The 6,769-nt window shown below is 37.9% G+C and overlaps 1 long non-coding RNA gene across 1 annotated transcript; it reads left to right on the top strand.

Moving 5' to 3' along the window:
* Nucleotides 1-238: 238 nt before the first annotated feature.
* LOC108581017 lies at nucleotides 239-6,469 on the top strand. The gene is made up of 2 exons (XR_004176113.1): nucleotides 239-613; nucleotides 5,414-6,469. It is a non-coding gene; the product is annotated as an uncharacterized LOC108581017 (long non-coding RNA).
* Nucleotides 6,470-6,769: the final 300 nt, after the last annotated feature.

Here is a 6,769-nt window from a genome sequence, read left to right as displayed (position 1 = left end):
AATGGAGCTTTTCACAAATAAATAGGACAGGAAAATACGATTCAATTTTGCAAAACAAGTGTATTGGATGCAATCTTTGTGCACCTCCTCAGATTTTCTCTACTGCCTCTCTTTTTCTGAAAGTAATCTCCACACCCCTGTTGCACCCCTACCACAACCACTGCCTTTAGTGGGCTCCCAGGGCTGGCCGGAGTTCGAATTGGAACCCTGAGCCTGCATGGCCCTTAGTCCTGACATGCTGAGCCCTATCAGCATTGGGTTGTCACTCTTTTTCTAGGTTTAGATGAAATGCCACCCTATGGAGCGAGTGGGGTGGGGGGCCAGGATTGGCTTCCTGAGTGTCTGCCAAGGGCTAGACATACAGGAAATCATCTTTTTAGGGAGTGAAATTTGGCCCATGGGATATGAGAGGCAAGAGGGTACCAAGGAGAAAAAAATCCCTCCCCTTTCTTCCTGCAGTGAGCTACTCTGAAGTGTGGTTTCTTGCAGCTTTTCCAGAGGTGTCCTGCCTGCTGAGTGGACATGCCTGCTAAGCATCTGCTATGTCTTTGCCAGGCCCCTTGTGAAATGGTGCTCTTAAGACTTCTCAACAGAATATGACCAAAGAATTAAGGTTGGTGGTGGAAATAGCAGTTACAAGTGAGAGCTATCATTCTGTGACCTAGATCAAGGCCTTGTATCCAAAACTTGGGCTAAGCATCCTTTTAAGTAGCTCCAGAACTGCAATAACAAAACTTGTACAACTTTAAATTACAGGCATGAATGGAGAACACAGGTGACACAGGCAAATGATGTTTACTTATGCAATAAGAATTATCCTGATACTTTGTTCCAGGAAATGTTCTAAGTGCTGGGAATTTAGCAGTGAAGAAAGGGGACAAAAGTCCTCACCCACATGGAGTTTATTTTCTGGAACTGGAGGGGAGTGGATTGGGAGAACAGTAACCAAGGGTATCAAAAATTCAGTTTAGCCCTTAGTTTCCTAGCAAAGCCAGCTCTGAAAAAAACTTGTCAAAGCAAGAATTCTGTCATTTCCTTCCCTGGGGCTAAAAGTCTTTTGCATCATGTTTAGCAACTTTCCCACTTCCACTCCTCCCAAAGACTTACTCTGGGCTGTGTGTCTGGAGCCTCCTGGGAGAGAAGTACCTTATCAATGTCACAGACCTCCATTTGAAAAGCTAGCAGATCCCAGTCAGGGGCATAAGCTAACTGCCAGAGCCAGGGCAAAGTGCAATGGGCCATCATTAATGCAGTCACAAGCATCATGTGGTGGTGTGTGTGTTGCTCATTGTGTTTCAAGGTTGTTAGCTCAGCTAATGTGTTTTTTATTTTAATAACTTCATAATACTAATAGTCTCTGATATTTGCAGGGTGCTTTTGTATTTACAGAGCTTTTTCACATATAGTAACCATTTTATTCATACTCCAACTCCCATGATATAGTCAGAACAGGTTTTATTTTCCTCTTTTTGCTACTGAAAAGATTGATGTCTGAGAAGTTACATCCTTTGCCCAGGGTCATCCAGCTAGGAAGAGCAGAGTCAATATGAGGATCCTTCTGACTTCTTAATAGTATTATTGCCTCTATACTTTTGGGGCTATTTCTCTCCAGACAGAATTTTAATTATTTTGATCACATTTAATTATAATAACACTGTGGGTAAAAATGCGGAGCTCCAGAGTGGGCTGGTGGAAAAGAACACATGGGGCAGGTGTGTCTTTGGTATCTTAAATAAATTAGATAGACTTAGCCGGGCGAGGTGGCTCACGCCTGTAATCCTAGCACTTTGGGAGGCCGAGATGGGCGGGTCACGAGGTCAGGAGATCAAGACCATCCTGGTTAACACAGTGAAATCCCGTCTGTACTAAAAATACAAAAAAAAAAAAAAAATTTGCTGGGCATGGTGGCGGGCACTGCACTCCAGCCTGGGTGACGGAGTTCTTTTCCACCTTCAGGTAGAGCCAATGCTGTCACAATCACTTTCAAGTAATAGACATATGACTGATTTGACTATGTAATACAGCCGTGGGCCAGTGTTTATAGGCAACTAGGGCACTTCTCGTACAGCTGCAGTTCTTTCTGTCTGCATGCTGGCTGTCAGGAGCCAGCTGTCCCCACCCTGCCCCCCTTCATCCCCACTCCAGATTCAGCATCCAGATCATACGATTTGCTCCTCCCCTTCCCCCCATGTCTGATATTGCTAGGGTGACCATGTAACTATTTTGCAGGAGAAAAAGGAGAGAAAAAGGAGGCGCTATTGAATAATTACACCAGGACAACAGGTGTAAACCAGTACTCTACATTTCACCACCGAACAAGGGGTGAAAACTTTAAAAATAATAATACTAATAATAACTGATTACAAAAGAAGTCCTGAAAAGTTGCATGTTACGTAAATGAAATTTCAGATATATAGGAAAGCTAGCTAATTAAGGAAATTCTTAACTATAAATTATTTGGAAACATAAGAAAAAAAGTTTCACAAAACACTTTACTATCTTTTATGTAAGGCTGTAAAGTTTAAATTTTCTACAACAGTTTCTTAATACATGCAATATATATTGGCTGCTGCTACACATAGTCGAATATTTAATTCTCACAGAAAGCCTGTGGAATGGTATGCCTTGTTAAGATATCATGCTAGAACACATACTACTGCCCACCCTACCAACAAAATCTTTATTCATATCATTTGCTTTGTTTTTTAATATTGTAAAATAATACATGCTCATTATAAAAAATTAGAAAAATATAGAAAAGTGGAAAACAAAATAAATCACCCTTAATCATCACGTCACCAATAACCATTAGCAACATTCTGATGTATTTTTTCAAATGTTTGTATTTGTACAACTATTTTGACTTAGCTGTGATCGTACTATATTTACTATCCTGCTTTTCACTTAAATTATATTACACACATTTTGCCATGCCATTATGAATTATTTATAAGCCTAATTTAAAATACCTGTACAGTAATCTATTATGTGGGAAACATAATAGATTTTACCTAACTTATCCCAGTTTGTAGGGCATTTGGGTTGTTTCCAACTTCTTATTATAAATAATGCCACAATGAAGACTTCATACTAAAAGCTCATTTGGTAGTTCATGTTATTTCTTGAAGGTAGATTTCAGAAACTGAAATTATCTTAAAGTAAGTGAACATATTTAAGGTTCTTGTTACTTATTTAAAATTGCCTTCCAACAGGTTTTTCTTCAGTTTACATACACATCAAAAATAAATATGACTCTCACCAGCACTGAATATTTTCATATATGAAACATATGGTTTTTGTTTTGCATTTCTTTGATTTCTACAGAGGCCTAGCATTTTCCCATATACTGACTAACCTAATTGCATTTTCTATATTTTTGTTCATATTATTTGTACACCAGAGTTGTTACTAAAAGTACAAATTCTAAATATCTATAAAATTACCTTAAAGAGTTCTTCATGTTTTGACTTGATAAAAATTACAAGATCTGGCCGGGCACAGTGGCTCACACCTGTAATCCCAGTACTTTTGGGAGGCGGAGGCAGTTGGATCACCTGGGGTCAGGACCAGCCTGGCCAACATGATGAAACCCTATCTCTACTGAAAATACAAAAATTAGCCAGGCGTGGTGGTGTGTGCCTGTAATCACAGCTCCTTGGGAGGCTGAGGCAGAAGAATCACTCGAACCCAGGAAGCAGAGGTTGCAGTGAGCCAGGATCATACCACTGCACTCTAGCCTGGGTGACAGAGCTAGACTCCATCTCAAAAAAAAAAAAAAAAAAAAAAAAATTACAAGATCTAATAAGAATTGTTACATGGATTAAGGAATGAGAAAAATACAGTTTTCCACATGACATTAATTTCCATCCTCATTGAGAATTGGTGAAACCCTGAGTCTTGGAGGCATCCAAGGCAATGTTCTTAGTCCCAGTCAGCGGGGGTCATATTCTGTATTCATAGTCTAAGTTTCCTGATTGCCTTCCTCTGTGTTTTAATGTTTAGCTATTTCATGCCTCCTCTTGTAGAAGCTGAAGCAGATATTATTGCCATCTTAACAGGTAAGAAAATAAGGGTTCAGACAGGCGTGTGACTTACACAAGGTCACACAGCTGGTAAAGAGTAGAACCCTTTCTGATTAAAAAAACCTCACGTTTATTCCACTGATATTCCACCTGAAGTCAGATGTTTAAGAACATTCAGGAAAAGGAGGAAGAAAGGGACCTGAAAAATTTATTAAAATAGCAGCCATTAAGTACTAGAGGTGCCTTAGCCAGACTGTACTGAGCAGTAGCAAGATAAAAAGCATTCATTTCATATGCTCCAGCTTTTACTTTTCAATTTGTATAAAGATTCCTACTTATCCACAGGCGGCTCTTTTAAGTATTATCTTACCCGAGAGGGAGTAGAGCACAGTGGGTGAGTGTAGGCTCTGAAATCCATCTGCCTGAATTTTTAATCCTAGCTTTGCCATTTTGCTACCTGTTGTAACCTAGGAACATAACTCAAATGCTCTGTGCCCTCAGTTTCCTAAACAGTACAGAGAAAAAGTATAGTAATAATAGTACTTACCATATAGAGTTGTAGGGAAGAGTACATGAGTTAATACACGTAAAACACATGACATGGTGCCTAGCCTGTGGAAATATGCAAGTAAGGTTAGTTGTTGTTGCTGTCATTATACCATTATATGTATTGATTCATTTAACCTCATGACAACCCTATGATCCTGTGACAACCCTACTGTGATCCCCCTTTGACTAATGAGAAAACAGAAGTTACACTAATTCTAAAAACATAGCATAAGACACTATTCAAAACTAAAAGAGAATCTCTGACTGTAAGTGTGAACTAGATTTGAAAAACACAATACATCAATGAAATATAAAAAGTTAAGGGAAATAAATTACATTTTGCATCAAAAACAAATTAAGTAACATGAGATGCTAACATAAAACTTTTTTGTCAGCACTGGATGTGCAAGAAATATTGTAGAGATTTTTAAATGTTTTTATTTGTATCATGAAGAATCCTTAGAAAAAAACTGTCTAACCCAGAAGTGTAGCAGGGATGCTGACAGATGTTACAGCCATCCTCCTTTGTACTGTTTAAATACCATGGATTCTATTCTTGATAGACTTGAATGCTTGATTTCAGATGTCTCTGACTCATATTTGTAAATAATTAATACATGTATTTAAAACATATTTTATGCATCAACACATACTTTCATTTTGAATGTAAAGTGCACACACCCCAAACATTTTCTTTAAAAAAATCAATATTTATTGAGAATAACCATGAATCAAAATTCTACAGGAAATCAACATAACTAAAATAGTTGTATGAGTACTGTCCTTAAGAAATAAGAATTTGGGAGAAATAGTTACACTCACCTTCTTCCTCTCATCCCCAGATACAGGAAAATACCTTAACTGAGGGATGGTTTCGTGCTGTGTCTTCGGAACCCCAGGGCCTGGCTCACAGAGACAAGTGAGCAGTAGCTGAAGACTGTTGTATATGTGAAGACCAGAATTTACCAATGAATGACAATTTGAATGAGAAGCTTAGAAAAAGAGAAGATGGCGGTCAGCAAGGGAAGAAGAAAAATAAAGACATGGGAAAAAATGAGAGGAATGAATATTGGCAGAGGACCAAATGGCATCAAACTCACAGCAAATAGGTTAGATTCACCTATTTCAAGAGGAAATTCTTTCTAGCATAAAGAAAAGACAAATATTTAAGGTGATGAATATCTCAACTACACTAATTTGATCTTTGACTCAAATTATACGAATGTATTAAATTATCACCTATACCCTGAAACTATGCACATCTATTATGTATCAATAACTAATTTTTTTAAAAAAAGAAATGCTAGAACCGAAAAACTCTAAATAGAGAAATTTAAAAAGAAAATCAAGCTACTGAAGAGATCCCTGGGCTGTGATGGAAACAAATAAAATGGCTTATTTCTAAGGGCACTCAACTATTGAGTAAGTCTGAGCTGAAAGGTATAAAGCACAATATGGCAAATAATAATAATAATAACCACAAAAATAAGCTTCTTAGATAACCTATTGCTTTGTGGTTATAATAATTATACACTCCACTGGATAGCAAGCAATCTACTTATCTACATGTATAAGTTTGACCTGAAGTTTCTCCTATTTTTCATCTACTGGAGTAACTCAATTACTAGGGCATCTATATTTGCAAATCTGCAAAGTGAATGTTGTTATCCAATAGCCTTGCCACATGTATCCTGCATACTTTTTACATTCTTTAGCTTCCTAGATTCACTGCAGCCATCCTAGAAATTATTGAACTTCAAATTAGATGAAGTCTCCCTGAGAAGTGAAATAAATATTGCATGGAGAGAAGGAGAGAAGATTCAGATGGGGGGGGGATGAAGAACCAGCCATGTGAAGGGAGCATATTTGCTAATAAACCTCACAGAGGATGACCTGAGTACACAATGCAGTTTCATACTTTTGTCTTAATGCTGCTCATTGTAGCCAACTATAATCTCTGCCTGCCTGACAATGGTTTGTCTATATGTCTGTTCCCCCACCTAGACCTGGAATTCCTTGAAAGCAGAACCTAGTCTTCATCTGTGTATCCCTAGCTCCTAGCATCAGGAGTGACACAAAGCTGTTACTCAGTATCCTTTTGTTGAATGAAGGAAGCAAAGACTCAAATACATTTTTTTCATTTTTGTGACCTTATGAAACTTTTGGCCTCCTGAAACTTTTTGACTTATGAAACTTTC

The sequence above is a fragment of the Papio anubis genome, chromosome 9 (genome assembly GCF_008728515.1).
Source record: "Papio anubis isolate 15944 chromosome 9, Panubis1.0, whole genome shotgun sequence".
Taxonomy (NCBI): Eukaryota; Metazoa; Chordata; class Mammalia; order Primates; family Cercopithecidae; genus Papio; species Papio anubis.
Note: the sequence above shows the minus strand (reverse complement) of the source record. Positions and strands in the feature narration are given on the sequence as shown.